We start from the raw sequence: 27,672 nt of genomic DNA, 5'->3' as shown, positions 1-27,672 counted from the left end.
GCGAGATAAAGGTAATGAGTCCTCATGTCGCGCGCGCTGATTTCAAGAGGGGAATCAATTATGGAGACGTGCCAGAAGTCACTCGCGCACGTTCCTCGAATGCGATGCGACACGTGACTTTGCTATACTTGCTACTCTAGTACATACTCTGAAACACGAACTGTGTAACTTTCGCTACGTCATCGGTCCCGCGAGTTGGCGAAATCATTATCGATACACTTGGAAAGTTCCGTACTCGCGATTCTCCGAGGGTACTCTTCGTAGGAATGATTTTGTTTTTTTTTACTCTCACCGACTACCGTATCGATCATTTTCAGCTGCTACGTTCGATTTTAATAACCGGCTTCGGAGGCAGAAGACTTTCGAGAGGCTTGTTGCGTGTTCCCGTAGCGCAGAAAAGTTGCGCGATTAGGAAACTGCTTAAGGACTCGTTACTTTCAATGATGTTTCTTCTCGTTCTCCGGTACTGTTATTATAGTCGTTGACGACGACACATCCACACTGACAACGTAACAACGACTTGAGAACGAACCGTCGCGATGCCGAAGCCATTGGCGAGCCAAAGGAATGGTGCCTTTATTGCCGGCAAGTTTTACGAAACTTCCCGCGAACATAGCGAAGAGGAATGGAGAAAATGTATTAACTTAGTCTCGAGAGACAACGGACAAACGCGAAGATTGTACTCACTTTTAATTAACAGAATCCTTCTTTATTGCGTCGCGCCTCGAAACACTCTATCCTCTTTTACCCTCTCTTTTCATTTTCTCGATATATAATATATACAAATGAAATAAAAATCGCGAACGGAGGAACCGTCAGAGAACTAACGGATTAGATGTAAGCATAAATTTAAAATTGGACGTGTGAAAAAATATGCGAATGTTAAAATTAAATCCCTTTCTCAAATATCAAATATATCTACACAAAAGAGAGCCTCGAAAAGATATTCTCGTATATATAATAATATTGCGCGCGTATTTATATTTCGAAACGTGTACGAGATTAGTGCAAAAATAAGAGACTAAAAATATTCTTACTAAATTAAATTTAAATTTTATTTTCGGGATTATAAGCTTAAGCATTTAATTTAATTTTTTTTATTGCAAACTGACTCAACGTAACACTTTGGCGTAAAATGATATACGAGCTGGCATTAAGTAATAATAAAATAAATAGCATATTAAAATATAAAAAAAAAAGATGAAAAATATACGTCGCAGTTGAAATTCGAAACCATTTGCGATTTATGATCTTTCATTAATCTCGATATTGCGTGTCATTTTTGATATATGAATAATGAAGGAGTATCGGATACTCTTAAATGTGACAAATCGCGTGTATTTTATCAAATTAGTTGTAAATATTTAATAACAAAAATAGAGTGATTCACGCAAGATCCAACTATCGTTTTTACAAGAGATTCGTAGTTACAGATAACACTTTATTAATATTAGTTTTAAGTCAGCAACATCTGTAGTTGGGGCGAATGTCCAATAAACATTGGTAAGTATCTAGAGGGAACTACATAAATCCACGTGGTTATAATGGCTTTTCGATAAAGCTCGGTAAAGGTTGCTCCAAGTTCCATAAATCACGATATTTCCCACGATACAATGCTCTCTCTCTCTCTCCCTCCCCCTCTCTTTCTCTCTATCTCGGTAAAAAGTAAACAGTGCACTCGGCATGTTCCCGTTTTTCCTCCCTGACCATTGGCGTGATAACTCGCACGAACATTGCGTTTTGAATATAAAACGCCCGGTAATGAAGTGCACAGTCTTATTAGACCGCTCTCTCTCTCTCTCTCTCTCTCTCTCTCTCTCTCTCTCTCTCTCTCTCTCTCTCTCTCTCTTCTCTCTCTCCTTCTCTGCGTCGCACAATGAGATTTCGTTTTTGCAGTGTGACAAGCGCTCGCATAGGGAAGGATAAGAAATACGTTGAAATGCACTCACGATAATGTGACTGCATCTCACTTTATACTCGCCTATTGTGCTTCCGCTTATCTTTCATGGGCGAGATCTTAGCGAGAGAATGATTTATCGCTTTATACGTCGGGGCGCGCCGCGAAAATGGCGACGGATCGACGAACGTCGGCGGATGAATGTATTGGCATAATCACGAGGCAAAAGACGGGTACGTACTCTCACGGCTTCTCATTAACAACCCTTATTTCATTAGGCTCCCTCTTCTTGCTTTGTATCTATCCGGTCGCTACCATCTCCCCGTGCTCTCCCCCCTTTCTTCTCCTTTTACACTTCCTTGGCTCCACCTGCTTGGCTCTTCCCCCTCGCTCTTCCGCCTGAGCCATCCAGCATTTTCACGGAGCGAAGAACGTCTGATTTATTTCCTGTCGGCGGCCGGAGTAATTTCACTCGTTTGTCTCGCTAATTATTTGCCGCCGTGACGCGTATAAATAAAATCGGCTATCATTGTCCACGAAGATGAACAAACTGTCAAGTGTCCTGAAAAATAGCCGTGGATGTAAGTAAGAAGTCGACTCGCGTTTTTTTTTTTTCATCAACTTCCATTACTGTTGAGCGATGTTAGTTCAGATTGCGTATATGACGATAACGAGATTTTTACATAAAAGATATTACTATATTAAATAAGATAACATATAATCTATCTTGTAATATATCTTACGATACATCTCACTTTAATATTCGAAAATAAGTAAGTTAATATAAAATTATATATGTTTGGAAAATGTTTATTTATTCAGTGAATGCATTTAAACTTAAACAAAAACTTTGTCTTGTATCTTTTTCTTTTGATTTAATTAATTAATTAATTAATTCGTTTATATTTTTACTTGATTTCTTACAATATAAATAGGAACTTTAAAACTTTCAGATAAAAAATAAATTAATATTAAACTATTTCATTCATTCAATGAGTTCACCTAAACTCATATTAAAAGCTTTTCCTTTTTTTCAATTTAATTTGTTATTAATATAAATATAAGAGTCAAGTGTCTTCAAAATTTTATCCTATGTTTCGTGACATCTTTATATGTTTCGAAAAGAAGGCGCGTATAGAAATACAAGTATAAACTTTGAGCAACCTATGTTCGCGCGAGAAAGCACTCGATATAAAAGAACGTCGATCTTCTCTCCCATCGATTCAAGCGCCTTAATAATATATGCATTGAACGCGCGTGTCTGACAGAGATGTCTCGTACGTCGAAAGCGGGCGCGCGATTCATCGATAAATGTTTCGCAGGTTGAAAGGGGGAATATTACGCCGAGACAGTGGTGTTTCCCGAGGACCGCTCTCCTTGTTCGCTCCAATTCCCCGTGATTTTCCGAGATTCCCACCGCGGAAATATTCCACTAACCCCGAAGCTGTTATCGCCCTTATTTACATCTTTTAGAAGCCGACCTATATACCTGCCCACAATACCTGCCGCCCGCGCTCGCGGCTCTCCATCGTTATTCTTCATCTACATATCTTTCATCTCGAGGCTATGCCATTTCGAGCGTCTGCTTCCGTAATGTCAAAAGGATCTGGATGCCGATAGCGCGCGGAGAGAAAGAGAGAGAGAGAAAAATGGGAATTAAAAGATTTTGTGGAAAAGTTCGCATATAAGTAATCCTTACAGTTAGGGTGACTAACTGAATGACGTATTCGTAAACCCGATATTTTCTATCCAAATGCGTGAAATGTTTCACGAAGCAAAAGTTTGCGCATTTTTTTTTCATTATTTTCTTCGCGAACATAGAACATGAAGACGACAGCCAAGGAAAGCTTTTGCTCGATGCTACGAGGATCGATAAATCCCGGGCCTGAACTGAACTAATGTATCGGAAAAAGTTACGTTAACCGTATTATCTTACGTAATTTATTTTCGCCAAAAAGTAGTAGCTTTTTTTTTTTCCTTCTCGATAAAGATATGTATACGGATACTTGCGCCACATCTCAATCACATTCGCCGAGGCATGCCTTTTCTTTGGCAAACATTCAAACTACGGCATAGATATCTCAATTATCCGTCCTTTTAATTTCTCATTCTCTCCTTTTCATCCCAGTTATCTTGCTTAACGAAGGCGCCAGGCGCCCTTTCTTCATCGCGAAACAAAGGGAGAGAGTCCCTTCTAATTGAGTCCTACTGTCGTTTCGTCGTATGAAATTGGTCGTCGGGGAATCAGCGCGGTTATATCGCGATGACAGGGTAAGAGAGGACGAATCGGTATTGAACAAAAACGAAGTTGAAACGTTGTCGGACGAAATTTACACGAGCCGCTTAATTAGCCGCTTAATTGACGGGAGAGTTCTGGCCAGAGAGATTATGTGACCTGAATCATTAATATAATTATGCCATATTCAAAGTTAACGGTCTGCCTTTATCGCCGCTCTCCACTCTAGATCGATGTCTTCCAATTTAATCTGACCATGGAGGCTTTTGAAATAGGCTTGATAAAGGGAAGATTGCAGTGTCTCTAATTGCATGTTTTTTGCAAATATGCAGGATTAAATAAGTAGATTAGAAAGAAAAATCATATAGTTTGTTACATGTAAATCAAATTATTGTTTCATATCTATATTTGCGATAATTATTTTTCTGTAAATATATTTATATCAAATTTATTTGATTATAAATAATATTTTATAATATAATTTTATAGAATTATAAAATTTAATCAATTATAAAAAAATAGAAAATTTTCAATTATAATATAATTTTATATGATTTATGTATTTATATATGTATGTATATGTTTTTTATTACATTCTATAAAATTTTATTATAATTAATTAGATTTTCTAATTTTTATAATTATATAATTTTTTAAATAAATTTTATAGAATTACATTTCTTATATATTTGACTTAAGTGTAGTTACACAAATAATTATGTACCACCCGTATAAAACAATAATTTAATAATTTTTATTAAAGTTTTTATTTTCTATCAATATTATATAAAATATAATATGAAATTATATTTAATATAATTATAATTAAAGTTAATTTATATATTATATAATATTTTCCAGCTCGTGCTCTGAATTTTTCGTCTTTAATTTATCGATGATTTTCAAATCAAAAAACGCACAGTAATACGAATCGCAAAAGCAAGTGATTTAAATAACGAAAAGCCCTGATACATCAACCGCTAATTAATAATTAATTTGAAATTCAAGATAATTTCAATAGATTAAATATCATATATTTAATTTGCAGTCACAAAAATACAAAAAATGTTAATATTTCGTGGTGATGACGGATATTATTTACTTTTATACGATATTTGGCTCTTGTACTATGCGTAACACGCTATTGTTTACATACGATAACTTTGTTATTATTCGAACAGTGAGACTCGGACGAGCAGATAAGCGGCACGAGTCGTTTCGTGTGTCGCAGTATCTCTCGAGACACAATCGCGACAAGTATTAGAATACGTTAAACGCCATTATTTTCTATAATATTACTTCAATTATCTATCCGCGCAATTGACTACGTTTTAATCAACTCGCGTCGCGTGATATTAGAATGAGATAAGTGTTATATTTTTCATCAGCAATAAAAAGTTACGGATATAGGTATCGGTTAGATCGAGTTTAAGTAAATTTCAAATATTGCAATGTTTTTAATTAATAAATAATATCTATCGTATCTAAACACGCATATATTTTGATATTTACGTAATATAATAAAGTGCGCAATTAACGGGAGTGTCATGCAAAAAGTCGCGCAATTGTCATGTATCGATTAATAATATGTGAGTGCCAAGAAGCAACAAACGATAAACGAGAGAGAAGAAAAAGAGGCAGGAAAGCATCGGACGATAGCAACAACTGTGAAACGTAAGAAAAATTTATAACTTCTATTATTTAATTTGTTATTTATGTGTAAAATTAATATTGGATATTTATCATATAATGGTTTATTATAATTTAAAGCTACTATTTTTATCATGGTTTAAAATTACGATTGTGCGGAGTTCATTTCATAAAATTGTCGTCGCTATTATATTGTGACGCAATATGTTATATTTTTTACGTCAATATTATATTACATTGTGCAAGTATTACTTATAAACATATAATGTCGAGTTATAATGGCTATAATGGATATTTACAATTTTTTGAAACATTATTTATATATTCTGGACACTGCTATATACAATACATATAAATATATTTTGTATTTTATAAAGCAATGTCACGAATGTATACTACAACTTTGCCGTTGCGCATCATATCAACGAGTGCTAAATTATTTTCTATTTTAATCTATCGAGAAATTTATTCAATCTCTCTCTATTTAATATCTCGATAAGATTTTTGCAAAATTAAATATCAGTTTCAAAATGTCATGCAGATGTCAAATAAAATAATCACTTTAGCTGATTTAATTAAGATCCGTTTACCACTTTTGCGTGACACAATAATTATATCCGCGGTAATGGCGGTAAGTGTAACGTTGCGATATCAATTATCGTTTATTATTCCGGTTTGGCTCGGTAATAAGCATCGATCATATTCGTACGTTGGCAAAATATATACGGCTCGTCGTATAATCTATCATTTAGCTCGCCGAGGTAAATGTGTTCCTTTTGTTGCGATCGCACACACGACCGCGGTGCCGAAAGTGTGTTTCTATTATAACACCTCAGAAAGAGAGAGAAAGAGAGATAAAAAGAGGCCATAAATCGTATTGTGTCACCGACGCAATAACTTCATTAAAACGACATTTAATATTGTTGCTGCTCGATATATATATATATATTTATTAGAATTTGCGTACTCTATATTTATTATTTTGTTATTGACTTTACGATATTTTCAAAAGAAAGGGATTTTTAATTTTCCATTCGCGATATCCTTGTATTAGAATGCTGTGAGTAAAAATAATAGCGTCAAACTTAAATCGCGGCGAAAAAATTTCGAAAAGTTAAACCACTTCTTTTTTCTTGCTTAGTGTTATTTTTCATTCAAAACATATGTAAAGATTCAAAGAGACTTTCTAATAATTTCAAAACGATTCTCGCTCATTATTTTTTTTTATGATAACGAATGACACGATGACACGTTCCTCTTGATCTCTAACGAGGAAGAGACCTAACGCGAATTTTATTGAATCGTGTGTAGAAGGAGAATCCTCATCCCCCCCCCCTCCCCTCTCTTGCATGCTATGTTCTTTCGACTTTATACGTTTACGTCTTATCTCTAATCGAGTCATTGAAACGTCCGTGTCCTCGCGTGCTAATGCGGTTGAATCGCGTTATACGTTTCCGGTTCTCACGATCGTGTACATACTCGACGTCTGACTACGAAGAGGTGTTTCTACTTGCTTCTACTCGTTCTACACATTTTCGCTTTATCGAAGCTAAAACGCGGAACGCGAGAGGACGACGCAATCGTTACGGCTGCAAAATCATGAAAAGCTTCGCTCGTGTACGTTTCTCTCGATATGCGCGAGACTACTCCGACTATTTGCATGCACGACTGTATACATAAATTGGCCGCAAAATGAGTTTAACGATACGGACACAGAGCGCAACTATAAATGCCCAAGGAATGCAAATTAAATTTCACTGCTTAAACAGTCAGACTATGGCTTATTTTAAGACTATTTTATGTGGGCAATCACACAGACAGACACACACACACACATAGACACATTGACACACATATACATACACAATATTGAAAAATATCTTTAAGCTTGATTAATGCTATTAATGATGCAATGAATCTCTAAATCAGACGACAAATGTAGACAAATTGCAATAGAAAGTTAATTCACAATTTTTGCGTGGTATAATAATATTTATATATGCATATTGCTGTGCTGCTGCTGCTGCTACTTATTGTGTTACTTATATATCCTGACAAGATTTTTAATCAAGCGATCAAATATTGATCGAATGCTTGCCGCGTCAAAAATTACAGCTTAAATTTAATCGTTCATCGTTTACCGATGTCTTCGGTTTCAAAAATATTGAAAATATCAATATTTCAATATTTTCGATGCTCATTTAATCTCTTTCCATCGCGATAAAACAAACATGCTATAAATACAGATATTATATAGATATATAAGTATTATATTTACAGAATAAATCTCTCTCATTAAATCATAAGAACTTTTTTTAATAAAAAAATACATAGGCAATGTTCACAGTTTATAAAAAATATACTTTTTACATTAGAAACTATAATTAAAAAATAACACTTGAAAAAAAACGGAGAGAGAGAGAGAGAGAGAAAAAAATAGTACCACGAGAAATATTCCTTGGAAAGTTATAATGACAAGCGTATCTACATATCTGCGAGTCATTCGAAACTTTTGAACATGGAATGTCCGCCGTCGTTCCTGACGTCTTCGTAACGGAAGAAACGAGCTACAATTTACGGTTGAAGGAACGGCGGTTGCAGCCGTGAAGTTCTTCGATAACGATTTCCCCGGGACAGCCAGTTGGTCCCCGCCTTTTCCTCGGCAGGGAGGGAACGGGCCGTTGCCGTCCCTCTAAATTAAAGACGGTTTGATTTTTGAATCAGGCGCGCGCGGGTAGCCAGGGAGTTTTACGTTTCTTCCTTCGGAAGTAGTTATTCCGCCGATAGCTCAATAAAGTCCGCCCGAGTTTCACCTCCGGGGGAGATCTGATTCCAACTTTCGCGCATAAAGGAAACTTTGGGCGCGCAAGTCTTTAAAAGATTATATTTTATAATCTCCAAGACATTTTCGGATCCGTGTGAATTTCGCGCGGTTAAAAATTCAGTTCTTCCAGTTTTCTGCAACGCACACAGATGCGACGTGGGGATTATAAATTTTATATTTTCCATCATTTAAAGTAAACTACTTTCCGCGTTTCGATTACTCTTCGAGTTATGGTAAACACATTATTCTAAATCTTGTAGAAAAAGAATGCAAACTACCATTCTTGCAGTGTTAAAGCGTAAACGTAGTTTGTATGGCGCAAAATCTCACTTACATTAACAGATTTGTTATTCACGTCGTTTTGCCGATATTCTACTGATACGTAGCGAAGGGAGAGAGAGAGAGAGAGAGAGAGAGAGAGAGAGAAGAGATAATAGTATTTAATAATATTTTTCAAGCAAATGCTTTAATGTGGTATTCCTGAAATGTTGGGCAACAACATATTTGTGGAAAATATTTGCAAATATTTATATCATTGATATTGCAAAACATGTAAAAGTTATAGGATATTGAACTCATTTATACAAATAGTACGAATGTGATATACATAGTCGTCAAATTTATTTTACAATAAAAGTGTTTACCTTGCTCTGTTAAAACTGCTTTTATACAAAAATACAGAAATAATAATAGAAAATTTATATATATATATATATTTTTTTTTTCTTTGTATTATAAAATAAGCTGCAAGTCCAGTTTTTGAATTTTATCTCCAACGCGCTAAAAATAATTTAAAACTAAAAAACTTTTGTTTCTTTTGTAAATTCCTATCTCTCTGAAATATTTAAAATATACACATACAGTGTTCTACACACACATAGAGTATTATATAAAATATATTTACGAAAAATACATTTTTTTCGTAGAATTATCTCTGTCCACCCACAAGAGATATCTAATATATTTATATTTTCATCGTTTTGTGACAGCCTTGCCCGAAAAGCTCCTTGTCGCATGAATAATTTTTCATATGCATATATTCTGTCAAGTGTAAATTATGATTGACAACTTGAGATAACGCTACATTCATTAAAAACGTCGCATTAACATTTCTGAATCTTATTTGACATCTCGCGTTATGTCATTTGATAATTTTGCTTAATTAATTTATAAAATGCACTCTTGTGAATATATACAATTAGCAAGATAAGCTCTATTACGTGCCAAGTTTTTTTTGCGCATATCAGGTGTGTATATTTTCTATTTATAAGCAGTTAACGATCTCCAGAAACCATGCGTGCAAGAATGTTCATGACAATTTTGTTACGAAAAATCTTGCTTGTGATTCCAGTGCTCTTAACTCGAGACACTTTTAATTAATAACTTAACTTATATGCCTTTTGCCATTAAAATCGCGAGAGATAATAAATGCAAAGAAAGATACGAAGATTAGGTGCCAATAATTAAAATTTCATGGCGGACATAGCGACTTTTCACGATAAACACGAAAAAATCTTATTTCGAATTTTGTTTCGACTGTTTGATTAACAATAAGTATAAAAAATCCGTTCGCGTGATTTCTGATTAAAAGAAATACGTCGTACCAAAAAGCCCCGTTCATGTCAGCGTACTAAAATTTTGACGAAGACGCGTCGTGAAGCCACTGCCGAAAAGTCGCCGGAAAAATCAAGCTCTCTGCAAAACGGAAGTCGAGCGAGAACTCACTCTAAGCGGTGACGGGAAGGAAGCCCGAAAAGAGAGAGAAAGAAGGGTCACAGTGGCTTGGACGTGCAATTTTTCAGAAGCGTCGCACACACCAACGATAGCAATGAGGGAGATAAACACCAGAGGGGAAAAAAGAGAGGAAGGAAGAAAGAGAGAGAGAGAAACAGAGCCGTAGAGGGTAGAAACGGCGGTCGTAACAGTAATATCGCGATACGAAAGAGAAGCTGCTAGTATACCTCGCCCTCGCCATCTCGCTTCCCTTTCCTCTACGAGGGTATAACAAGAAAATAATAGAAACGAGCGGCGCGCGTCTGTATAAACCAAGAGTAATGTGGGCTTCGCGCGGCTAGGGATACACGGATTACGACAGGCTTCCTTTTAGCGCGGGGGATTCATGCGGGGATCACCCTTTTCTTATCTCGCGAGCAACGACGATATCCTCCATCCACTCGGTTTTGGCGTATCTCGTTGACCTAAATGCGCGCGCGTTTAATACTTTCGTCTCGTATGACGAACGTTAAGGAGAGAAAAAATTATCACAATATTTAATATCATGCAAGTATCCCATCGTCCATATTTGCTTGTAATACGTAAAATATACTTTTTTCTCCTCGTTTCGTTAAAATTAACAATAATTTTTATTTGATAATCTCAGCATCGGCATGTGTGTGTGTGTATATATATATATATATATATATATATATATATATATATATATATATTATTTCCATAGCATTGCATAAACGGAAAAATGGAACAAGGAAAACTTGAGCGATGTTTTTATTCATCCGACATACCCTTTCGTATTATATAATAACTGAGCTTCGAACAAAAAGTTACATATGTGGATGTGTTGTGACGAACACTCGCGCACGATGTGGTATTTAATAAAATGGGAAAAGTCCGGGGAAAGGGGAAGAAAAGTGAAAAATACTGTTTTAATTAAAATTATAATCTAATGAACATAATTAAAGCAAACGCATACGGGGGAAAACGTGCAGTGCCGCGCGCAGCATACCAGAATTGAGAGAATTAATTAAAACACCGTTGGGAAAAACGTCAATTTTTCCACAAAGTTAATACAAATACGGAGAGAATTTCAAACAGGATCGAACAGTTATTATTCGAGATCTTTGAAGCGCGTCGCGCTTCTGTAATCAATCGCGTTACGTCACATCTTTCGCTAATTACAATCTTCTTCGTTCTCATTGATTTTTTGCGACTTGTGGCCTTTCGTCGAGCGCATTCTCACGGTGCGTTTTGCGTAAAATTACGGGAACCTTTTCCACGAAAAAGCTTTCCGCACGATATCGTGCATTTTTGACCTACTGCTCCGATTTAAGCGGAACACATCGTCACGGCGAGATATAGTTTCTCGCGGTCAAGGCTTAAGAGACGAAGACTCGAGCTGAGCGTGTTTTGGTCCGATTGTCGGCAGTTTTGTTATAAAAGACTACGAGAGACGGAGAGAAACTGCTGGCATAGAGGTAAGGGCGGGCGAGAAGAGCAGATGGTAGAAAAGCGAGCGAACGGCAGCGAAAGCAAAGTACGTGAGAAGACTCGAGAGAAACCGCGATATCGCCGTCGACCGCTGGCGCGAATAGCGCGTACCTGGACCTGCAACATCGCTGACGGAAAAGCGAGAGCGGAGGATAGGCGGGGAGGGTGGCGCTTGCATTAAAATTGCCGTGCCGTTTCCGCGGTAGCGGACAATACTTTTGCCGAGCGGTGCCTTTTATCGTCCGCGTGTTTCCAGCGAAAAAGAAGATAGAAGCGAGAATTGAACGCATCGGCGTGCGCGGGCGAGAGAGGCGGAAAATCGGCCACACGGAGACCGAGTTGGCGCGAATCAGGAGGATGAGAACGAAATAAGGGAAATGGTAGTGCGAGTATGTGTTCGCCACTGATCGAGAGAAAAGCAGCGGGCTCTGTGAGAAGAAAAAAGGGTCGAAAACGCGAGAAAGAGAGAGAGAGAGAAAGAAAGAGAAAAGTCGATGGAAAGAGACAGATAAAAAAGAGTAGGCGGTGAATGTAGATAAATGGCCAAATGACCATGGAGGCTTAACTCGCGCACCCTTTCCGCGTCGAGGGCTGTAAACGCCGATATTTAGGGGATGTTTTTGCCGTGTACATTGTGCAGTCGAGAATGGGAAATGGGGACGGACGGCGGCATTTTTTTCCCCGCGGTATTTTTCGCGCGCGCTTTCCGTGAAGAGAGAGAGAGAGAGAGAGAGAGAGAGAGAGAGAGAGAAAGAGAGAAAAAAAACGGAGAAGGATGAGAGAGATGGGAGAGAGAATATAATGGCGCGATGCGCCGTGATCCATTCGCGGTTAACGGTCATATATATCGGGATATACCCGCGTAATTATTAATGAAGAACAACGATGACGCGTGCGCGCGCACGGAACGATAAAACTTTCGACCTTACATCGTAGAACGGATTTACGTCCCGGCGGGTGATTGTAAATCGCCGGACCCTGCGTAATTGTTCACGAGAGCGGCTCGTTCCGCCAGGACGAACCGCCGCGTTTGCCGCTCTTTAAGCTCCAGAACCGTGTAATAATTTTATACGTCGTATATAACGCTCTTTCCCATCATCATTGTTATGCTTTTTGCAGTTTTTTTTAGATGTTACATTAAGAATGTGACAGAAGTACGAAGTATAATTTCCTCTCGGGAAATATTCTCGCTCTTGTCGCACGATGTCTGTGAAAGCAGCGTGAAAGCATCCGAACATGATCGTTTTCTACATTTTCTGTAAAACGTCAAAATTTCATTCAAAGTCAAAAAAGAAAAAAAAAAAACATATCGCTGCTTTATATCGCAGACTCGAGTGATCTTCAAATCGCGCGATCTAATGGAAGAACGATATTATTCCCTTTCCCAGTTGCTCCGTTCCATACGCGCATGGCGGATTTATTAAAGTCTTCAAAGAGGCGGGAAATACGGTGTATACCGGCGCACGGAGTCAATTACCGCAAATTGAACTTTCAGTTCGGCTTTTCATTCGATTCAGCGCCATGCACGCTCCTCTCTCTATCGGCCCTCGAATTCGCTTAAGTACCATTCAAGTATCTGTGTACAAAGGACTGCGGTTTGTAGGAAATTTTCGCACGCTTACGGTTAACAGATTGATATACTCGTGTAATTTTTTCTTAAAGGTTATTATCTTCGCATTATAAATGATAATCGACTCAAGAATATCATGTTAAGATATTATCTCTGCAAAAATAATTATAAATAATCTGTATGTGCCTGAATCATGGGTATTAATGGGTATATTCTTTTATCGCTAAATTATTCATGAGAGATGTGATAAAAACAATAATGGTGAAATGGCTTACTTTGCATTTTGAAGCAAAAAGATGGCAAATTAATTTACCGCAATGATAGTTGGTCATTCTAATCATTTTCAAAGTGCACTCTGCAATCTACAAGAGTGCGATATATGCATGCAAAAGCTGTCTATCCGCTTTATATGTCAGAAGTAAGGAGATATACATAGTATACGGATATTTGCTTCGTAGAGCAACCTGCTTTGCAAATTACAGAAGGAAGTGCGTCAGTCAAATGCAGCTTGCATTTAATCGCGACTTCAGTGCACTCTCGGTCACATAATTGATCCCATGAATAATTCCAGGATGAAATGTTGCTAAATCTACTCGCGACTGGAGCGACGAAGAGAGAAGTATGCACGGTAAAGTTATGTCGAATTGAAATTAATTATGATAAGAACGCAACGGAGACAGTCCAGGATATAAAAAGAACTGGAGAAATAAATGGAGAGAAAAGCAATATTTCAGTTAGTTTCGAAGTAATATACGTGCTATCATTATAACGAGCAAGTTGGAATGTAAGACGACGTATATTTTCAAGATATTTTTCGTACAGAATAAATTTTCTCGCAAATTTATAAAAAACTTCTTGTCCAACCTTAAGTTTCTTACTTTAACGAGCATTCATACTCTCAATATTATTTCGAAAAAGTTTATTCTCGCAACGCGGAATTTTCCGTGCAATGCAGTTCGTCTAATTAACCCATTCCGATTACCTAACCACCACCGTAACCGCCATCTCAATTCACCGCAAGGACAATGTGCCAGACCGGAAGCGCGTTAGAGGAAATCCCACGCATTCTCCCAAAAGGGAACGTCTTGTTTTCTCTTGGATAGCACTCACTTCCAGAGCGAAGTAGATTGGAGAAGGTGAACCGCCGGCACTACTATCGCCAATGAGAGGCGACCATCATTGGCGTAGCAAGATGGTCGCCTTTTGCAAATTTTTCTTACAAATTCCGACCCCTTCCTCCTCTCTTTCCTCCTCCCTCTTCTGATTTATTTTCATTTTCTGCTAAAAAATGCATTGAGAATTTTAAATCAAACAAAGAGCTATATGATTGAGCATCCTACGTCAAAAATATGACGTCACATCTAATTGTGTTGGCATTGCTAATCGTGAAAGAATATCTGCTATTGCGAAATATTGATTGTTACAAAATTCGAGGAGGCTAATAATTATAACGCGATGTTTAATAAGCGCCCGTGAAAGTATAAAAAAAAAAATGCGAAGGGGAAAAAGATGAAAAGCTGCGATTCACATCGCGATGATGATGAGAGGCTACGCCTCTGTCGACCATGCACGTAGCAAGGCGGGAAAGTACCGCGCGACTGCGGCAGTCTACCGAATGAGAGTATATATCCCTTCCCGTATCTACTCGACAAAGTACACACACGCGGCAAAGTCCCGGGGTAGAGAGTCGGCTTAAAGCTTCCGGAGCCGAGCTTTCTCTCCTTCTACCGCGCCTCTCCCGCACACTTGATTCCCCGGCAATGCAACCTGGTGCCCGCAGCATCCTTGTTTCACGACTCTTCTGTTCTCTCTCTCTCTCTCTCTCTCTCTCTCTCTCTCTCTCCTCGCCTGCGCTTTGACCTTCTCCAACCATTGTACAAGTGCGCGCAATACTCGCATGTGCACTTCATGTATGAAAATACGGTCGAAGCCAAGGCGCAGTAGAGAACATATCGCGAGGTTTGACGAAGCATAAAGCGTGTTTATGCATTATTATAAGCTGACTATACGTGCGCGCTATATTCGGCAATTTCATATACCTCGTCGCTCCGAGATGCTTTGACAAAGATGTAATCAAGGTGTTTACGTATTCTCAACATGTTAGCTTTGTAATGATACCTCGTCGATCGAAATGGCCATCGGTTTGGTACGTCCACTTTTCAATATATCCACGTAAGGAGCACAAGTAGCTATCCTTTAGATAGCACCGCCAATCGTTCGATTACTACATCGCTCGCACAGCTTCGCGACTACGCTTTCTTTTCGGAAATGATTTCCACCCGATGGTTCGCGACAGTCTGAAAGGATTTCAACCTGATTTCCGAGAACAGTCAGAGCTCATACATTCGCATTTCGCCACCGCTCGCGCAGCGTTTTCTCTCACCGCGTCCTTCTCCCTTTTCCCTCCCTCCCCACCCCCCTCCCGCGCCACCCTTTCGCTTAAGCGAAACGCGAAAAGGAAATTTCGCAAGAAAAACGAATACGGTGATAAGAGTAAATTCACAGGCAGTGGCAAGTCATTGGCGCCTTTTCTCTCTCTTCCGTCGCTTTTCAGTTTACCGAGTACAGACGCGATCTTTCGCAAGTGTGTTACATCAATATTCCGCATATAAAAAAACTTTCCAATTTATTAGAATCGAAAAGATCTATCGATTAGATCGAAAAATGGAAAATGGTTTCCCCTTCCTTTCTCCGTGTCTTCCAATTATATTTGTGACTTCTTAAACCGTCTCGAGGACGCCGAGAGAACGTAGTCGCCGCGAGCCTCGAATTAATGCAAAGGAACATTTTCCACAAAAATATCGTGCGATATCGTCAGCAGGCAATTACTTAACGTTTCGCGAAGGTAAGCCATTTTCCTCTTCTGGGATTCTGATCGTGACTTTCCTTACCTTACCGCGCCTGTGCGCATCTAGTTCTTTTTTACGCTCATTTGTACTCCTTTTTAAATTCAACTTGCCACAGTGATCGTATTTCTAGAGATCGTCATAATCGGAAAAGATACCGCAGGTAATTCCACCGGGGACGTCGTATAATTTCGAAACAGTCCAATTTTATCTCTTTTAATTTCGTTTCCGCCAGTGCTATATAAGTATAGAAAGAATCTTCTATGATAGTTTTTCGACGTCATATATACGTATAGATATGGATTAAATTTTTGGATAATATAACTTAAAATGTTATTGAGTGATGTCATTACTATATTCATACTCTCTTTCTTCACCTTGAATATTTAAGGAAACTACTCTAAAAAAACTCGAATTAAATTATCTCACTGTCATATCACGAGCTTAATTCTTCATTTCAATCCTTATATTTCCATCATTCATTTATCGAGATGCAAGAATCGATTATTATTTAAGCAATCTTGACTAACGTGATTGACATATCTCTTTAAGGTGATTATCCTTATACACGACATTATTATTCTTCAATTATAGAAACGCCTATTTATATAATACGTGTTAGAAAGATGATAGCTCAATGTAATATTATACTTTATAAAATCAAATTATATTATCGTTACTTTGAATGGATAAGGTAAAATCAAATCCACCTCGAAATAAAATTTTTCTTCTCTTCGTTATTCTCATTATTACATCATCAGCATCATTTTTCTCCGTTTTTTATCGATTAGAGATAAGAGAGCAGTGCAATATATATATATATATATACGTTTATTTAAATTTTAGCTTTCGTCTTTTTTATTCGGGTTCAACGTAAACATTTTCTTACCGTTGCACATTTTTTTGCATTTTTGCATATATATGCAAAAATGCAAAAAAATGTGCAACGGTAAGAAAATGTTTACGTATTATATATATGAAACATTCGGATATATCGGGTGTCTATTTTGAGAGAAGTTACCGATAAGACTTTTCAACGGTGATCGCCGGCCGTAAAAATGCCGCATCCGAAAGTGCACGCGATCGATGATGACCGTGATCGCGATGAGACATGCCGTCGAAGAGAGATCTCGAGAGAAACTTGATGGCCCATACCAGAGGGATCGTAAAAGCGAACACACGGTGTTATATCACCGATAGACGTAATAACGGATGCGTTCAACGCCGTGAAAGTCAACGTGGAGAGTGGTCGATGCCGCGTTAACGACGCTGCTACCGCGATGGCTTTACACTTCGTGCCCGAGCAATTGTTAACGACGACGACGACGACGACAACGATGATGATCGGCCCGGTTACAATCGAAATAATTCACGCGCTCATATAACCGCCGTCACGTATCCTAACAAACGTGAGTAGACATCCGGTGTAAACACCGAGAGCTCCTGTCTTCGGCGGATCGATACCGACCACCCCCACTTCCCTCCCCCTTTCTATCCGCGCCTTGTCCGTTCGTCCCTGTCGCTCGGCGTCGCTGACGTTTCATGCAACCGTGGCTCGGTGATCATCTTTTGAGCGTGGCGGTCGAATTACAAAGGATTTTCCGGGACGTGTCAGTTAAGGGACACGTGGACGGATTAGATGTCCCTGGGCTTGTATTGGATTTACAATTAAATCATCTTTCGCTCTATGGCAACGGCGCCTTTAAAGACCCCTTCCCCAGTACCACAGCTCGGGCTTTTCAGTCGAATAATTCCTTCAATCTCTCGTTAACCTCGACTTATTCAAATCGTTTGAACGAACTCGATCTTACGAGGATCCTTCAACTGCCATTTATTATTCCACTGACCGCGGGAGAGAATAGATCATCACGTAGATGCAAACTTCACGGTTATGTACCGACGACGGTTAGGATCAAGCTGGCTTCCGGTTCACGGAAATTATATATACCGGGATGTGGGAGGAAGCGATAGCCTATAGTATCTTCTGCTGTAAGATTTCGAGATACACTGGGGAGCCCTAAGGAAACCACCGGTAATGGCCGAACCGTCGACAGAGTAATTTGTGAATCGCTGCCGGAGGATATATACGAACGTGACTTCTTATCAAAGCTCCTCTATTTCTTAACCATCTTGGCGGGCGCGCGCATCGACGGAACGGAGGTAAATACGACGCGGGAGACTTGGAAGGCAACTGCGGAAAAGAATTGACTCTCTGATCCGAGATAAATGGGGAAAATTTATGATCACCGATGAGATTCCTTCTCCCGTTAACAGGGATCGTCGGATCGTGCTGCGTTATCGCGCTTGCTCAATTTTAAGATACATCCCTTCATTTCGCACCCGATCGATTCTCACCCCTCGATATACGCTCTTGAGCACGCTTAAACGCAATGAATACTTTAACACCGTTATATACAGGTCGTTTCGGGGAACTATCGCTGATAAAGATGAAATTTATTGTCGACAGTTACATAGGTAGACAAAGAGAGATAAAGAGAGAGAAAGAGTGTAGCCTTTTTTAACCAAAAGCCGATTTTATATTTGTAACGTTGCGAAGCAGGATACAAGCTGAGTATGATTATACAAACGTAAGCGCGATTTATTTAAAATTACAAGTTTTATTTCGATGTACACAAAAAAGAAATCGATCAAATGTTTGTTTTTAATTTCCGAGTTTAGAAAAAAGAAAAATGAAACTTTAATAATCTAGAATTATATACAGATTATTAACTAGGAATGCAAACTTGCTTGAAACTGTATTTACTCATATAATATTACGGTATTTTTTTACTCTAACATTAATCTGAAATATTTTATATTTCTTCAATTTTCGATATTATTTTATCCTTCGAGATTTTAATATATATCATATATCTCGAATTAGAAAGATAAATTCTAATATATTTTCAACGGGATTCCTATATATTATTTTTGCACGAGTTATGCGAAAGAGCATCCAAAAATATGATTTATAGATGCATTCTAACGAAGGCAAAAACCAGCAAGCATATGTTGGCCATGCATAAATAACATCAGTGACAAATTGGAGATGGATTGCAAAATTAATATTTTACGACCGTTACAAGAATCCCCCAGAATTTGTTTAGCGATTTGTCTGAATCTTGCATGCGTAACTCCCGTTTTGTAGTCCATCCGAGTGTTTCAGCGATCACGTATCGCGCTGTGTGTAGATAGATAGACGGTATAGGAGTATGTGTTCGGACCAGTAATCAAGGTGCAGCTTAGAACTGATTAATTGAAGTGAACGCCGGCTCGGAGGGCGTGACGAAGATATCCTTAAATCGCAAAGCACGAGCCATTTAAATTCACCCCTTTCCTCTTCGTAAGATGAGAACGCTGAATATCTCGATATTTATGACGAGATGAATGCGAGCGAAATTCATTTCGCACACTTGCAAACCTCGAAATGATCAACGAACTGCAGGCTAACTATCAAAATTATATTTCTGAATCGATCCAGCCATCGTGTTCCATTTTTGAGATAAGCCAACGTGACTCGCGTTTGTTGTTTGAAATTTAACATGTGTGTGTGTGTGCTTGTGCAATGATAACATCGCGATATTTGCTCGAGACTTTGTATTTTGACAAGATAGTAATCAATATTAAGGACGTTTATTGTGACAAATGTGCGATATTTATTTTTATCTGAAAGAATTTAACTTGCACTCTTTTACAATAATTGAATAAAAATTAAGTAGTTTTAATCAGGAATGCTTCACTATTAATAAAAGATTATATATATCCTGATTAATTTCAAATTTAGAATTTTGATCTAATTAATATTTAATTTAAGATCTTATTACATTTAATGATTTCATGTTAACATTCTCTGCGATTCTTGCATATCATTATTTACGTCTTACATCTATTATCTAGGACACAAATCATATTATAACGAGAGATATACATTCATTACGATTAATACTATTTAAAATTTTGCTTTAATCGATATTTAATTTTAAATATTTAATTTTTAATCTCATTGCAATCTCATGCACTTAATATATCATATTAATATATTAATTTCAAGAACTGCAAAGAATCTTAATGTTTATTTAATTTTTTCGATGCTAATTGCAAGCTGTCGTTAAATATTGAACTTTAAAAAATATATATCTATTATATAGAACATGAATTAAATATTAATTAATATATAAATTAAAAGATCTTTTTCAGAATATGGCCTTTTCATGTTTTCTTTTTAATTTAGCATTATATTAATTTCCTGCCTCGCAATATGACCGTTGAATGTTATCTTCTTACATCTAGTCAGCATAGTCGATACTATCGCGCGGCTCTAACTTCCTGGCCATTTTAGCGATAGTAAAAAAAAAATGATTCTCTTATCGTCTTAATGTGATATTATAAAAAGCATAATACGTGGGGGCTATATTACAGTAATGCATTACTTTACGCTGTAATATTTTAAGTGGCGCGAGACAGGGCATGGCGCGGTTCGCGGTTCCGTCTCACTCGTGCTCGTATACAAAAACGCGTTATCTTAATGGCAGCGACGTTAATTTTTCATAAAGCGTATGTGACAATCGTAGGCTGCGTGCAGCTGCGAAACGCGCGAGAGCTCGCGCGCGATAAAAAGGAAGAAACAAAAAAAATAACCGCGAAAGTTTGCGCGGATTTACTACGGTCGCTCGCCGAATTGCGAGTGGGTTGCTCCAATTCCCAGATACGCACGTGTGCACCTGCAGTTACCGCTAAACTTCCACGCGAGAGGGATATGCGTGTATATGTTACAAACAAATTAAATCCTTTACCCACAATCTTTATGAAAAAAAAAAAAAAAACAAAAATATTTTTATAGCTCTTTCACAAACACGACTCATAATATTTTCATTCATTTATTTATAATACTATTAACTTACTAATTTACTTAATAACTTTATACTTGTGTATCATAATTGTAAAATATAATTTTTGTAATTTTCCCCGGGGGAATTTTTTAAATTTAAATATGTATAATTTCATTTAATTAGATGAAAATTGGTTAAATATTTAAAATTCAATCTAATTTCATCTAATTTTCAATCTAAAATTACTGAAATAATTTTTGACACATGAATTTGGGATTAAAAGTAACTTTTTCCATCGCTTCTCGTTTATAATATTTTTAGCATATGTAAATATATATAATTGGTATATTTATAATTTCCTCCTTCAATTTTAAAATTGTAAATTTTAATATACAAAATATATATACATACATATAATTTTCGCGCGTATTTGACACCGTTTGTTTAAGCAAAGGATGAAAGAAACTGCGGTATTAAAAGCGAAGAAAATATTTTAGCGTAGAGTTTGTAGATCTGGAACAAAATCATCAGAATAATCAGAAATACGAAAACGGGATGCAAGAAAACGAATACGGTTGCCCGCCGTGTTTATGTCGGGATTCTCTCTCTCTTTCTCTCTCTCTCTCTCTCTCTCTCTCTCTCTCTCTCTCTCGCATCGCCGATCGCTGACACTTAAGCGCACCCAAGCACGTACGAAATTCTCCGTGCATTCCAATTTCTAAGTCTCATGAAGGATGCAAAACTCATTTGCGTAGTAATTAAGAATTTACCGCGTCTGGATATCTCCCTGGGTGGCGGAAAGTCTGACGAGGCGTCGCGTCGCGTCGTCATTGCGCGCAAACTCGACCACAATTCGTTCGCTTCGACGAGCTAAAATCTCAGTGAGCGCTTTCCGATTGGATTTGCTCCAGACATTTCGTTTAAACATTAACAAAAACGGGATATCATGTTTATTTTAAATGAATCTAGAGTGATGCGAAAATACAACTTGATTTGTAAAATTTAATCATTAAATCGCTCACTATCAAAACTGTTGAATTAAGACGGATGATTTTTGTCTCGTTAAAACGCACATAAAAAAATTGCCTATATATAGTATTGTTATAAGATATTGATAATGTTGTTTAAGCTGTTTAAAGATTGCTTAAACAAATAATGAAAATTATATCGGAGCACTCTGATATATTTCTCTTTATTCTGACAGAAATACTTTATATTGTCATGTAAAGCAGAAATCAAAAGCATTGACATATTCGATGTATTAGATATTAGATTTTTTCGATGCTATAGATACAAAAATAAAAGAGAAATGTATAAAAATATCTATTGTGTACCGGCAACGATAGAAATGACAATATAGGGCGACAATATTTTTTTATATTTTTAACATCGAAAATTAATCGATTAAAGTCATACGTCAAATAAACGTTAATCGACAGTTATCATTAGACATCTGAAAAGAAAGACCAATAAATTGTAACTAAAAACACGTTCTTAATTTATTCGAGAGAAGAGAATAATTTATACCAATAATTAAATCGAATCTTGATTAAAAATTGCACGGGGCACTGATTAGGGAATTGAATTTAGGGTCTGATTGGTAGGCCGATGCTAATGAACAGGGGATGACAAGGTGGAGAAGAGCGATGCGTAAATCTCTCCAACAAGCGTATCATCGACGTGTTAAACGCGCATGCCATCGATGCTGGTTTGTTGTCATGGTTGATTATATGGATGTAAACAGGCCGATTGAGAATTGTCGGCTTGTTAAAACGTTAAATAAGATAGATTTAAGAATTCACGATGTGTGTGACAAGAAAAGTAGCAATAAAAATTTGCAATATTTTCATGCGAGAGTCATTATATGTATGTTACAATAATATAAAATTAAATCAATATGGCTTTTATACTCGTAACACGATTCGAACAGCGATAAAAAAAATCAATTAACTATGTATTATCAGATTTTGAACAATAATAATATCATTGTATGATATTTTATGAAATGTTCATCAATCTGTACATAATAATTCCACTTCGTTTAATATAATTTATCAATAAAGCTCCAATTAATAAGATTAAAATTATATAGCCTCTAAATTGTGCGATGAATCTATTATTATCAAAAATAATAATATTTGTAGCGCCCATATTAAGTATTTAAATCAAAGCGATATTAATCAATTAATCTCTCATTAGCTAATTGATTGTTTAATAACCGTTTATTTCTCGCCAATATTACGCGTGGTTCGTTCCGCTTAGTTTAAATTGTAATTATTATAAATGTGCAAAGATATATCCGAGAGAAAAAAAAAAACCTTCGTGACTTTCATCAATATTTCAATAACGGTAGAGTATTCGATGACGTATTCACGTGCATTCGTCAAAGGTTAAAAATCAATCGCATTTCTGCACGTCCAAACGCGAAAGAAAACGAACTCGAGATGTTAATCACATCATTTTCAAATGTCAAGTGATAAACCGGTGAACGAGTGATTACCTGGTTACGGAAACTGGGACAATCTACGAAATCATAAAGTGTGATACGCGTTGATTTCACGAGAACAGAAAAATATATTCTGCTGGATTTATTATTACCCTCATTGTTTTTGATATCTGAACGAAAACGTCATTAGTAAGAAGCTCTCTTTCTTTCAATTACTTTTCGCACAAGTACTAAGATAAAATAACGACCTGGAAATTAATTTATTCGATACATAATATGAAAGAAAAATGGCTCCGTGTACTCTGTTTATAAAAAAATCCAAGAAATTAATATTATTGTTATTGCTTAAAAATTATTTAATTTATTAATTTTTATTTATTAATTTATCGACTGTAGCATTCTCTTTGTCTCTCTCTCTCTCTCTCTCTCTCTCTCTTTTCCTCTCTCTCCAGAATTTTTTGTCATTATACAACCTGATAGATATTTATAGATACCTTAAATATTCACGATGAATTCCTCACTGTCTGACAAGATGAGAAGAATCGTTACAATCTTAGCATCTATTGCACAATAAATTATACTTGGATATAAAATTGCGGTTAAAATTTCAATTAAGCTCAGCTCGCGCAAACGATCCCATCGTTCGATCGTGCAACTTGCGCTTAAAGTGATTAAACTTTTGTCAAAACATCAGGTGTTGAGTTAATTAATAAGCGATAAACAGGTTTAGCTTACACGCTTGACGAGCAATGTTAAATCGACTATCAAACTTGAACGATCTGATTAATTGAAGCAGTCCTTCTTGATAGAACGGTTATTAATTGTGGTAATTGGGATCTACTTTGATGAGGCCGACAGATGTAACGCAAGAAACGGAACTAATCGAAAAACAATCTCGGAATACACAGAGAGAGAGAGAGAGAGAGAGAGAGAAAGAGAGATTGATTCCGTTTCTCGAGAAATTTGCATCGCAGAACGGATCGTTTCACAGGGCATCGGAATCCTATTTCTTGCGAAGGGAGAAAATGAAGCTCCACAAGTATTCACTTGGACTACTCAAGACTTTCATCTGTTACCAGCTCGTAGTTTTTACGGTAATATACTTATAATATCGCGCGATGCAACACGAGATGCATACGTTACGATATAATCTGATGTGGAGAATTCCGTGGAATCGGATTGCGGCTTTTATAAAGCGAAATGGGGAAAAAAAAGAGGCAAAAAAGGATGAACCCGGATACGTGAAAATGGATAAACTTTTTTTGCATCAGCATCTCGAGAACTTTTCCATGTCCCATACTCGCGGATAGAAGGGAAGAAGGAACACAGAGAGCAAAGTACAAAAGTACTGTGGATTTGAATTCAAAGTATAATTTGGACTCACGATGTGTAACAATATTTCATACGTTGTTACATTCATATATACCTGTGTTCGCGAGAGAAAATTGCTCGCATATTACGCTATTTTACTATGTTTCTACTACTTACGCTTTGTATCAAAACGCTATTCATATAATGATGAAGGGAAAAACTATTCATTTAAAAATTAGACGACTCAAGTATTTGATTAAATTAATAATGAGCGTAAAAAAAATGAGAAAATATTTTGCGACGAAGCCGTTGACTTTTTAACCGTATGTCATTGAGAATTTTAATAAAAAGACATATTTTATCGTTTGCCTTTCATCTCTATATCGATAATATTTTTTTCTATTTATGCTATATACAAGCATCTCCTTCTCTCTCTCTCTCTCTCTCTCTCTCTCTCTCTCTCTCTCTCGGTATAATTGCGATAGTTACACGCAAACGCTCCCGGCAAGTTCGGTCCGCAACTTCCGAAATTGCGTCGTGAAGCGATTAACTGGCATTTTATCCTCGAGTTGCAACGAGTCGGTGAATGAAATTTCGGGTAATCGCCGGATCGGCCGGTCAGCGCGATGAAGTCCGAAGGGAAACGTCAGCCGACGCGATTTCGCGTTGAAAACTTGCCGCTCATTGCGAGTTGGCGTTGGAAATCGGCGAAAGAGAGACGACAGTTTCATGGAGCGACCGTCCGTGCTCATTGGGCCGTAACACTGCAATTACGCGTCATTTCTAGGAGTCGCGGCACATTTATTCCCCGAAATTCCGACGCGATTATTATCCTCGTAGATCCCGTTTTTAAACATGACCGAAGCGAATAACGTGTGCGTCCGAATTCGCGAAAAATACAGCAAGCAAATATATTCATGAAACTTTGAAATATATTAAAAATTCTTTTAACATGAATCTCCCACGAGCAATCTAAAAATATTTAAATATTAAATCCTGGCGCAAGCGCAGCGTACATAACGTATGTAGAGTAGCGTAATAATTGATAACGATAAGTGAAGCTTTTCTGTTCGGCGAGAAAAATGACAACCTATGGAAAGAAGCCAATGTATGAAATTACGATTGCAAACGAATATCGAGGAGAAAACACCTTATATATTTTTATAGCCGAGACACCGGCGTCCTCGGGATAAAATCAACGCCAACGACGGCGCGAGGAGGCGTCTTGCCGGGTTTCCCGGGATAGGGGAAGGATGGACCAACGTAATCTTGCCCGAAGGAACGGGGCGGCAGAATCGGATTGCGGCAGGAAAGCAGGGTAGTATACCCGGCAGTGTGTTCTCCAACAGGGTACATCGGGGAGCTGTAGACGAACGGTGGAAGTCGTCTAGGAAACCAGTGTAAGAACGTACACAAGTGTATATATATATATATATATATATATATATATATAAAACAAGACTGTGTTCTGTGGGGAGCACACGCCGCCAGCGTATTCCTCGCTGACGTATTATCGCGAAAGCCATGAGCGCAGAAACGTAAGGGCAGTTCGATAATGCAAAGATGCGTTAGAATAAGATTGCTTATTTTTCAAATCTATTTAAAATTAAACGCTGAAAATATGAAATGGTCAAAATCGATCAATAAGTGGAGAACTTTTTATTTCGAGATATTATATTTTGAGCGAATCCTTTTTTAAAATATCAACCTTACACAATTATTGTAGCAATATCTGAGATAACATGATCCGGAAGCGGGAGAATCGGAGAACCTCTGACGCTGGGGAGTGGACGCAATCATAATCTGCCGCGTACTCGAAAGCCCGGTACACTCACACACACCCCGGCAGACCCCATATTTCCCATTTCCAACCCCCGTCCACTTCCGACCTCACGCGCCATCCTCTATCCTTTTCCTCTATCCTCCAAGCAAGCAAGCAAGCAAGCAGCCACCTCGTTTCTTTCTTATGTACGACTCTACGTATATATTCTGGGACGCCTTTCGCAAATACCGGCGCGTTAGCTTGGCACATCCACATCGAATGCGAGGCGTATGTATACGTACGTGTATATAGCAGCACACACACACCTTGCAACAACGAGGTCAGCGCGGTAGAGTCCGTTCTACACGGTATATACGTGTATCGTGAAAAATCCTTGAGAAAATTCCATCGGCGAGGATGGCAGAGACAGTGCCGTGCGGTGATCTACCGCATTTTCAAAGTGACTCGACCAACGACGAAGCAGACGTTTCGATTTTCATGCCCTTCATTCGTAGAATTCCTCCGCAATGAAGGAGGGATGAAGGGATAAGCGAGCGAGAGAAGTTTTAGTTTTGAAGGAGAGTTCTCTCTGCAGAATCTGAATCTCTCTCTTGTACGTTGTAACGCTAAAGAGTAATTCGAGCGCGATTCAACGAGCACGCTCGTCTGAAACGCCATTGACGTACGGAATTGAATTAAAGATCGCGTTCTACGAGAAATATCATTCTACCTTGTAAAAGGTAGCCGACATCGAAGAAACTATCCCTCACGAAATGCCAGTGACTTCCTCGATAGCACTTGATTGTTTGTCAGGTTCGAGTCGATGAGCTTTCGCGAGACAGAGCGACTTCGCGTAAATCTCAAAAATACGATGACGGATTACGGCAATGCTCGTAATTCCTTTTTAAAATGTGCAAGAGAGGATTCACGTCTCAGCAAAAAAATTATGGCAATAAAAAGAATAACACGTGGCGGAGCAACGATATTCGTATCTCGACGGGAAGGGGAGAGATTAAATAAGACGACGATAACAATAATACGGTCGCGTGCGCTGCGCAAGTTTTAAAGAGTGCGCG

The 27,672-nt window shown here is 37.7% G+C and overlaps 1 protein-coding gene and 1 long non-coding RNA gene across 4 annotated transcripts in view; one reads left to right on the top strand and one right to left on the bottom strand.

Moving 5' to 3' along the window:
• The window catches only part of LOC126848447 (synaptogenesis protein syg-2-like), a 266,232-nt gene that overhangs the window by 110,605 nt on the left and 127,955 nt on the right, over window positions 1–27,672 (bottom strand). The window lies entirely within an intron of this gene.
• The window catches only part of LOC126848476 (uncharacterized), a 105,125-nt gene continuing 82,846 nt past the window's right edge, over window positions 5,394–27,672 (top strand). Inside the window, exon 1 of the long non-coding RNA XR_007687261.1 lies at window positions 5,394–5,807. This is a non-coding gene — a long non-coding RNA (uncharacterized LOC126848476). The remainder of the gene's footprint in view (window positions 5,808–27,672) is intronic.

This window comes from Cataglyphis hispanica, chromosome 3 (assembly GCF_021464435.1).
Source record: "Cataglyphis hispanica isolate Lineage 1 chromosome 3, ULB_Chis1_1.0, whole genome shotgun sequence".
Taxonomy (NCBI): domain Eukaryota; kingdom Metazoa; phylum Arthropoda; class Insecta; order Hymenoptera; family Formicidae; genus Cataglyphis; species Cataglyphis hispanica.
This window is presented reverse-complemented; position numbering and strand designations above follow the sequence as displayed.